General features: G+C 31.3%; 1 long non-coding RNA gene across 1 annotated transcript; it reads right to left on the reverse strand.

The window, feature by feature from the left end:
• Positions 1-2,599: 2,599 nt before the first annotated feature.
• On the reverse strand, positions 2,600-9,153 carry LOC139870239 (uncharacterized). Its single transcript, XR_011766531.1, has 4 exons — positions 8,635-9,153; positions 8,146-8,230; positions 7,850-7,918; positions 2,600-3,496 (listed from the first exon to the last, which is right to left on the reverse strand). It is a non-coding gene; the product is annotated as an uncharacterized lncRNA (long non-coding RNA).
• Positions 9,154-10,983: the final 1,830 nt, after the last annotated feature.

Raw genomic sequence — 10,983 nt, forward strand, 5'->3', positions numbered from 1 at the left:
ATTAAACAAAATATATATACTAGAAATATACATATATTATATATAAAATAGTAGTTGTTATTATCATGTATTTTATTTTACCTATTTATTTATAACAATAAATTTATATAATAATTTATTAATGTTCATGTTATTATATATTATACATGTATTTATATATACACAAATTTATATATATATTCACATATTTACAAGCAATGGTTCGTGAATCATTGGGAACACTCGAAGGTCAATTGAATATAAGAAACAGTTCAAAAATTTTGAGACTCAGATTATCAGACTTTGCTTATCGTGTTAAAGATATTAGATCGTATCGAGAGTTTGGTTCAAAATTAGTCGAAATTTTTCGGGTCGTGACAGTACCTACCCGTTAAAGAAATTTCGTCCCGAAATTTGATAGAGATCGTCATGGTTGACAATAAAAGATGTTTTTCATGACGAATATGAATAGTGTTTTATCATTTTTTATTAATATGGATAAAACGATTCGATCATGCGAAGCATACGAGTGAAGCTATCACAAAAGTGTGAAATGAAATGATTAGAGGTTCGTCTTAACTTCTGACATAGTCAAGGTTGATTTTCAGAATTCAAGGAATTTAAAGAAAATCTTCTAATCAGAAAGAAAATGAAATAGCACGATTTATTAGCAAACTGTTGGAATTACGGAAGAACAGAAACATCAAGGTAATATTTCCGTGATATGCTTAGAAATTAAGTAGAATGATAGAGTCGTGTAACATGGCACATGATGATGATAAGTTATGTGAATCATCATCACGTTACATTAGAAATTTAGCATGACTTACTGTAATATAATCACGTTGGCCAAGCGCATTATATTATACTAACTCATGCTTCAGTTCCCAACACTTCTCCACAATTCATTCATAATTTATACTTAGACTTTACAGAAGTTTCCAATATTCCATTCTTTATCATCAAACTTTTGGCCATTAAGACCATTTACTACATGCTGCTTCGTCAGCATTTTTAAAGTTAACGGATCTAGGTCATCGGTTATTAAACCGAGGTGTTTTCAGGAGAATTGCGTTTTGAGATGTTTAAATGCTGATGGTAGTATGGTGGAATATGAAAGGTTCTCCGGTAATGATAAAATAGTACGCATATATATATAAAGGTTATAATAAGGTTGTTTTGAGTGAAAAGTTGAAGCTGTCTTGCTGGAGCTGTGACAAAATTTGGCTATTCTGGAAAGGGATTGCAAAGTGTTTTTCGGTAGTAACATCGCCAAAGGAGCTAACGCATATACGTTTTAAACCTTTACTCAGGTTTCAAGAGTTTTTCAGGTGTATAACTATATGCATAGATCTTTTCTTCCGTAGATGATGTGTGGTTGGTTCATCTTCTCGATTGAGATGTTTTCAAGAATCATGAAAGATTTGAACACGGATTGGAATTGTCAAGATACAAATGAGGTTTAAGATGAAATCAAGTGGCAAACTTGAAGAATTGTTTAGTTTCATATGTTATAATCAATATTTTAATTCTTTTTTAATTGTCCAATGTTGATAGTCCCAGAGTCCAATAGTCCAATAGTTCATATATAGTTTAATATATAATATTCGAATTATTTAATACGTATCGTGACCCGTGTACCGGTCTCAGTATTGATCACAACTCAAACCATATATATATTTTGGAATCAACCTCAACCCTGTATAGCCAACTCCAACATTCACATATAGAGTGTCTATGGTTGTTCCGAAATATATATATAGATGGGTCGATATGATAGGTCGAAACCTTGTATACGTGTCCCGTTATTTAAAGTGCGTAAAATAAATAACAGAAATTAAATGACGATAAAGTAAATGCGTAAAGTAAATAACAGAAATTAAATGACGATAAATAAAATTGCGATAATTAAATTGCGATAAATAAAATGTAATCAGTTAGCTAGGAACAGTTAGCTGGAACAGTTAGCGTGGATTCTTAACAAAATTTCAATTAGTTAATTCGTTTGTTTCTAACAAATTTTATTTTGTCAAATGTTTTCTTCATTATGCCACTTGTTAGATTTTGATAAGTCAAAATTCAAATATGAAATTGAATGAAAAGGGTTAGTATGCGGTGAACGGATACGTATATCGGTGGATGTAAGTAGGATAGTAAATGACTGTTGAATCGGATTTGAAGAATGTACAGTGTAACTTATTAATGTGAAACCCAAATATTCCTCGGGTATTACCTACCCGTTAAAATATTTTCATCATTAATAGTTTGTACGAAAGAATTTTTAATTACAATCTTTATGAAAACATATATACATATATATTTTCTTCAGATGTAATCATGGATTTAATGAGTTAATATGACTTTAATCTCATTTGATTTATCGATAATACTAGATTACATAATCTCTAAAACTTTAGAAATTACATAATCACCATGTAGAACGAAGATAAAGTAGATAGAACGATACGTAGAACGATGATTACGCTCGAGGTACAGAATGAGATGTTGATGCATGTGATGTTGAAACTTGGGTTGCTGGTGGTACTGGTGTCGATGTGGGTGGTACTATTGGTGCCGGTGATGTTGATGGAGCTGTTAAGTTTTGCACCATATTCTCCAAAGCCACTACTCGAGCGCGAAGCTCGTTGACTTCTTCTATTATTCCGGGATGATTGTCGGTCGAAACGAGCGGATGAATAAGGTTTAGAATTTTAGATAGAAGATAATCGTGATGAGTTACCCTGGAGATGATGCTAAAAATGGTGTTTCGGATAGGGTCACCGGTAAGTGCTTCAGGTTCTTCGCCGAGAGTGCAGGTTGGTGGGTGGAAAAGATCGCCTTCTTCTTGTCTCCATTGGTTAAGTCGACTACGAACCCATCAGATAAATTGAGGATGGCTGATTGATTGATTCATTCTGGTGACGCTGCTTCTGGGGCTGGAGTGGGACTCCATATCGGATTCCGAGGGATTTAACTAGTGGTGAGTTTCATCTTGCACGATCAGATAAAGTATTTTCGATAGGAAATAGATTATAGGATTTAGTTTGGTATGCTTCAATACATAACTTACATATGTATATACAATACTAGAATCCCATAAGTCACGGAGGAATCTTCGAAAGTTGTCAGGCAAAGGTTATAGTAACAGATATGCTAAGATATGAATCTGTCTATACATTATCTATGCAATAAAGGTAGTAAGACGTGTCTAAACTTAGGAATGCTAAGAAGGAAATTTTTCCACTAGGAATGATAAACAATACTTATAATATGCAACTAAGGTCGAAGTCCAGACTCGCTAATGCATCCTAACAACTATCAGTTAGACACACTAATGCAAGACCTGGTTCACTAGGACCAACGCTCTGATACCACCTGTGATGACCCGTACTAATCCACCTGGACAAAGTCTTCAACATCTGGTCCCATAGCGAGGTGCTGACCTAAATATGCCATGAATGACTCCATGTAATATCCTACGATTGAGCAAATGCACAGCGGAAGGTTTCTTTCATACCTGAGAATAAACATGCTTAAAAGTGTCAACCAAAAGGTTGGTGAGTTCATAGGTTTATCATAACAATCATTTCAATATCTAAATAGACCACAAAATTTCATATACACAAACGTTTTAATAAAAATATTCTAAGTGGTTGAGCACTTGGTAACCATACTTAACTTTTAATCAACGTCGCATATTCCCTTTATTATGAAATCTCACTACACCGTACCAAGTGTAGCCTACAAAACGAAGTACTGTGCAACCGTTGAATACTGGTCGTCCAGTCCGGTTGGGGTCGTCAGGCCCGATAGATCTATCAACAGGATTCGCGTTTACAATACCACATGTAAATAGTAGTTACCAAGCTATTAGGGAAGATATGCAGGGTGGTACAACTCAACGTAGAATATATTTTAAGTACTTGTGTCTATCTCGTAAACATTTATAAAAGCATCGCATGTATTCTCAGCCCAAAAATATATATTACAAAAGCAATTAAAAAGGGAGCAAATGAAACTCACCATATTGTATTTTGTAGTAAAAATACATATGACAATATAATACACAATGCAAGGTTGTCCTCGGATTCACGAACCTATATCATTTATATATGTTAACACATATAATGATAGTCGAACAAATTTATATATTATTAGTGATTTAATTGTTATTTTAATTAGGTGTTTTATTAATAACTTAATTAATTATATTTATTAATATAAATTTTAATATAGTTATTTTAGTTGTAGTAAAGATAGTTTTACATAACTAACAATTATTTGATAAAATAATATTGATAATAATAACTAATAAATTGTTTTATTTTATAATAATAATAGTAATGATAACAAAGATGATAGTTTTTATAAAAATGATACTCTTAATAATAATGATAAAAATAATGACTTTAATAAAAATGAAATTTTTTTTTTTAGTAAAATGATAAGTTTAATAACAATAATAATGAAAATAATATTTTTTTTTATAATAATACTTAATACTTAATATTAATAATAATAGTAACAATAACACTAATAATAATAATAATAATAATAATAATAATAATAATAATAATAATAATAATAATAATAATAATAATAATAATAATAATAATAATAATAATAATAATAATAATAATAATAATAATAATAATAATAATAATAATAATAATAATAATAATAATAATAAGAATTTTAAAATGATACTTAATAATACTTATTATTACTAATCATAATATTAACAATATTAATACTAATAACCATAACCATATTACTTATATAAGAATAATATTAATTAGAGTAGTATACTACCTTTTAAAGGAATATGGCTCAAAAAAATAAATTATCCCAGCCCGGGCTCGAACCCGAGACCTCTCGGTTAACCATCAACACTCCAAACCATCTAACTGTCTCAACTTTTCTGATCTAACTCCTAAATTAAATCTATTAACCCCTTTAACTGTGATCTTCTTCCTCTTCAATCATCTAATCGACCCAAGCAAAAACAATCATAATCATCTTGAATCATCATCAAATCATACACATACATAACCTAAAATCTCCATCGAGATCACCATATTTCATTTCGTCATCATCATATACATCATGATCATCATCGTCATTTAAATAATGTGTATGTGTGTGTTATCGTTGAATAAGAAAACAGAAACATATAAGTTTGAAATTCGTGATCCAACAAGTCTCCGGCCCAAAAAAGTTTTACGGCCCAAATATAAAACTAGAATCATGATAGCCCAATGCAACCATCATTAAGCTACCTAATCCAATATCAATTTAATTGTAAAGAAGCTCGATTGATTGTGAGATGTTGTGGGGTTTGTCTGCCACTTAAGGAACAAGAAAAGGAAATGTGAAATTATCATCAACAACCTCGTGACTCACTTCATTGTTTGCATCCCAATCATCATCATTCTTATTAAAAAAAATAAACGGAAAAGGGATCACAACTGTAGCAGTAGCAAGATAGTAGCACCACGATGGTGCTTGGTTTGTGTTCGAGTTTGACAATAAGAGATAGAACAGTAGCTACAGCTGTAGTTTCTTTAATCGAGACAGAAACACGTAAAAGCAGCAATGAGTGTTTAGGGTATTGCGGTGGTGATGATAGTTGTTGTTATGATTAGGGTTTCGAATAAAATAAAAATAAATATAGAAATTAGAATGAGTTGCAGGGTGGGTTTGGGTTGAACAAGACGATGAATAGTAGTAGCAATTATGTAGTTGCAGGTTTGTGGTTTCCAATTGAGTTGTAAATGGAGGAAAATTTTAGTGTATTCGATGGGTTGTATGATGTTTTCGAATAGAAGTAATAGTAATTCAAGTGGGTTGGGTCTCCGAACAACAGTAGCATCCAACGGAGGTTGTAGTGGTGTTGATGACAAGTTAAAACAGTAGCTCTTGGGTGTTCTTGAGGGGTGGTTCCATGATGGTTATGGTGATAGGTTAACGAAGAAACAAGAAGCAGAAATGGTAGTGGTGGTGCTTCAAATGAGGTGATGAAGTGTTGATTTAATTTGGGTCGAGTATAGATCAGAACAGGAGTAGCCAACAATCGTTTACGAGGTGCAGGTGTGTTCATGGTTTACGTTGGTGATCGACAAGGCAAAGGCAGCAGTACTCTTGTAAAGAAGTCGTAAATGGTGATGTTAGTGATCAAAGAAAACGGAAAATAGTGAACAAGGGTGTTGATGTTCGCTTTTGAGTCTGTTCGAAACAAAGATAGATACAACAGATACATGTTTCAATCATAGTGGTTTGTTTCAAGAGTGTAGTAGTGGGTTTACGAGTTAAATGGAAACAGAAACCCAAATAGATTATAAAGGTGATAGTCTTGGTGGTGTTGGGCAGAAGGTTAGTAGAATCAAAAGGGTAGTCTAGTAGCATAGAAGGAGAATGATAACAAGTTGTATGTGTGTCCATGCCATGAAGGAGTAATATGTATATATATATTCGATGCATATATCTATTATTGAGATGATCAAAGAAAACAGTAAAATGTAGTAGGCTAGTATAGAAAGCTAGTGATGTGCTGTGATAAAAATAAAACAGAGATAGATATGTATTAATTTATTTCTCACATGCATAAACATCATAGTCACCCTTTTTTTAAATTTCAATGCAACTTTATGAATGAAAGAAACGTGCATATGATCAATTGATATTTACAAATAGTATAGCAGCCATGTACTATGGATCATTCTACCGACACTTTCCCCATAAAGTGTTATATCGTGCCCATTACTAAACAGTTAATATATAAAAGTGTTCCTAAAAATCCCAAACTTTTAAATTAAATATATTTAATTATTTCACTTATTAACTGTTTGAAACCTGATCAAAAAAATTCAATGATTATTTATTTTCTGTTCCAATTTATATGTACGGAGTACAAAAACGTAGATTTAAAAGGTAAAAAAAATATTTATCAAAACTATTATTTTTTTAATCAAATTTTAGACCAACATTTATTTTAAAATTTCATATATATATATATATTAGACCTATTTTAAAAATAATTAAACGTCAACCGAAAGTTACTGATATTTATCATTTAAGCTCAAAATTAATTATATTTAATATACACTATGTATATGTATAAACAGTTTTAAATAATAAAATTTGCTACGCAATTAAATATATATTAAATAATTAAACAAAATATATATACTAGAAATATACATATATTATATATAAAATAGTAGTTGTTATTATCATGTATTTTATTTTACCTATTTATTTATAACAATAAATTTATATAATAATTTATTAATGTTCATGTTATTATATATTATACATGTATTTATATATACACAAATTTATATATATATTCACATATTTACAAGCAATGGTTCGTGAATCATTGGGAACACTCGAAGGTCAATTGAATATAAGAAACAGTTCAAAAATTTTGAGACTCAGATTATCAGACTTTGCTTATCGTGTTAAAGATATTAGATCGTATCGAGAGTTTGGTTCAAAATTAGTCGAAATTTTCCGGGTCGTGACAAACAAATCCAGTAACATTACTACAATGTGTAACAAACGACTTCATAATAAGATTACTTTTCGCGGTCGAAGAACTTAAGCAAGGGGGACACTTGCACCATCAATTCCACACGGTGAAGATACCAAAAAACAACCGCATATAACAACACAAAAGACTCCATGTATACGAAAATCCAAGGACAAATAAATATTATAACCAATAAATAAGATATTAAAAAAAAAACCCAAAGCTAAGAAACAAACCATAATCAGATGTATAAAGTGAAAAACAACTGCACTTGACAATACGAAAGGAAAAATGCAAAAAAAAAAAAAAACTACCGTACTCAAAAAAGCAATTTACCTGAATACGCTGCCAAAATAGAAAATCAGATTAGAGCAACGAACAACAAAATCCCCAACAAAAAAACAACTTCAAGGATAACGATCAAACAGCAGAAAAAAGTCAGAACTTCAAACATGCAGGTTGCTGTTAGTATATAAGGAAATTATAGTATTACATTATCAGCCAATATCTTTTGTCTATGAACAATTTACTTGTAAGAAAAACAAAATATACATATAAATACATAATTTAAAACTGAAAGTGTATATATATTCGTGGGTGTATATATATAATTTACACCTGAAAGTGTGTACCTCTTTAAGTTGGTAATTTAACCCCATCTTTCTCTTCAAATGAGTATGATTCAGGTTTAGCGCATTGGCATGCCATTCTTCCCACCTAATCACACAACCATTATTGTTAGTGTAGTCCGATTAGGTGCCATTATGTATTATATAGATGAACATCAATAACTTTCGTAGGTTGCACTAAGTAAAAACAGATCCTACCATGACTCTCTAGATGGTTAGCGGCCTCCTCCTGTCATATGAAGAACATATATAAAAACAACTTAACATAAAACTTGAAAAAGATCTAACTAGACAAAGATCACGTTGCATAACAGAAGACTAAGATATTCAATTTGATTATAGTAAAGGTAACATGTACTTTTTATATTAAAATTTATGCTACCCTATTTGACAAAAAAAGTTTAAACAACTATTTTTTGTAACAAATTAAACAAATATTGAAATTTATCACTAATTAACAATTTATAAGAATATGAGATTGGAGAAAACCACCTGATGATGTCAACATGTTCAATCATTCCACAAAAGCAAAGAAATTGAATAACCCGTGCTGATCATAACCAGGGTCATTATTCGAATAAGTAAGTACATCTACGAAAAGCAGGAATTGAAATAAAAGAAATAGCTTCCCTACAAGCCTTCATTGCTGCTTTCGTAACATCTTGCCTGATTCAATTTCACATCAATCAATCATTTTAACCCTAATTTGCATATCAGTGGAAATTCGTGGGGACCGATTGTGGCGACAATCTGTCGTTGGTGGATGGTAACGGAAGGTGAGCGATGGTGGATGGTGACGAAGGTGAGTGATGGTGGTAGCGGTTCCGTACGATTAAAGCCCAAAAAATTTGAAGAAATTGATGAAGGGAGAGGTGAATTGGTACTATGTATTTTATGTATCGAGTTTAAAGAAATTGAGATCCAGTAAGTTTAAAGAAATTGGGAAATGGAGACCTAAAAAGAGTTTGAAACTCCTTTAATTTTTGTGGTGGGGAATTTTGGGATAAAAGGCGGGGGGATGAAATTTGAGGAAGGAATTGAGGTTTTGAATTTTGTGTTAGTTGTATCGGCATGCATTTTGGATATAAAAAATTTCATACTTTAGAAATTATTGAAATATTGATTTATTATGCTATAAGATTAGATTAGATACTTAGATTTAGTAGATACAAATATGAAAACTCGTTTCATATCTAAAATTAGTATGAATAACTTTATTTAGCAAGCATATTTCTAAATTGTTAACCCCTTTCATGATTAAATCAGTAAACACTTTTGATATTTGCAGCAACATGTTAACCCCTTTCAAAATTTGATTTTGATTTTATAAGGTAATAATTTAGTGTCACAATATTGTTCAAACGATGAATCCAAACATTAACTTTATTAGCTTTGTACATTCAAAATTGAAATCGATGGAAGAAATAGTTTATTAGGGTACCGCAATGGCAGCCGCCACCGCTGTATCCACCTTGCCAATAGTTACTTGTCTGATAACTTAGAACAAGGGTTAAAGTCAAAGTTCGAGTTTACTAAAGAAGAATCTTTTATGTATGTATTGATAAAAAACTATCAAAATATTCAAAAAAGGCATCTGCTTTCTTCATTTAAGTTTTTAAAAATTTAGTGTTTCAACCGAGTTCATTCATTTATGGTGTAATGTTTCGAGTTTATGTGAATAAAGATTCGATGAAAGAGTTTTGATATACAGTTAATAAGATGAAAAAAGAAGGTTATTTCATTTACGATAAATCCTATTTATTATTGGCTCTACTGATTGAGGCAATAGCAAGCGTCTATTCATTGTCGTCTTGACTGACGCTTAGAGCCTAAATTGAATCGGGCAGAAGGTAAACTCATGAAAATTTGATTCTACCATTTTCATGGTGTCTCGTTTTTATTTTTATCTATATCTTTATTATGCTTTATAATTTTTGGTTATTTAATTATTTATCCAATTTTATTTATTTTATTTTTTATTTTATTATTTTAAAAAAAGATTCCTGCTTATTGGTCAGAGGTCCACTCGGAACCAATTTCTCTATCTGTCGAATAGAGGGATGGATGACTTTCACTACTTTTGAGAGTGTTTTTCACTGTGCGTGGAGAAATAACTTGTCTTTATTTTCGGATAGGAGAAGAATTGTCTAAATTATTAGTGATTGAGTTTTTAATCTGGTTTAACGGTGAACCGAACCAAAAAAATCTATTTTTTGTTTGGTTGGATTGGTTTGGTTTAAAAAAATTTGGTTTGGTTTTGGTTCTCACCACAAGTATATGATTATATAATTTAAATAATACTCTCTCCGTCTTAATTTGTTGTATCTAAAAACCACAATTTATGAAACAACCTAAAATTAAATGTCTTATGAGTAGTTGTTTATAAATATGCGACGGATTAGGTAATCAGATCCCAAACCCTGGACCCTACACCCTAAACCAAAAACCCTAAATACTAGACCCTTAAACTCTAGAACGCTAGACCCTAAACCTCAAATCCTTGACCCTAAACCTAGAACCCTATACCCTATACCCTAAACCATCCCTAAACCCTAGATCCTAAACCTTATACCCTAAACCCTAGACTCTAGACCCAAAACCCCAAACCCCAGACCCTAAACCCTAAACCCCAGACCCTAAACCCTATACCCTAAACCATATACCCTAAACCCTAGGCCCTAAATCCTAGACCATAAGCCCTAGACCCTAAACCATATACCCTAAACCATGGACCCTAAACCATTAATTCGGATGATCATTAAGTACTAACGAGTTTAATAATGTGACGACCCGAAAATTTCTGACCAAATTTAAAGTTGATCTTTATAAGTTTTCGACACG

Source organism: Rutidosis leptorrhynchoides, chromosome 1 (genome assembly GCF_046630445.1).
Source record: "Rutidosis leptorrhynchoides isolate AG116_Rl617_1_P2 chromosome 1, CSIRO_AGI_Rlap_v1, whole genome shotgun sequence".
NCBI lineage: Eukaryota > Viridiplantae > Streptophyta > Magnoliopsida > Asterales > Asteraceae > Rutidosis > Rutidosis leptorrhynchoides.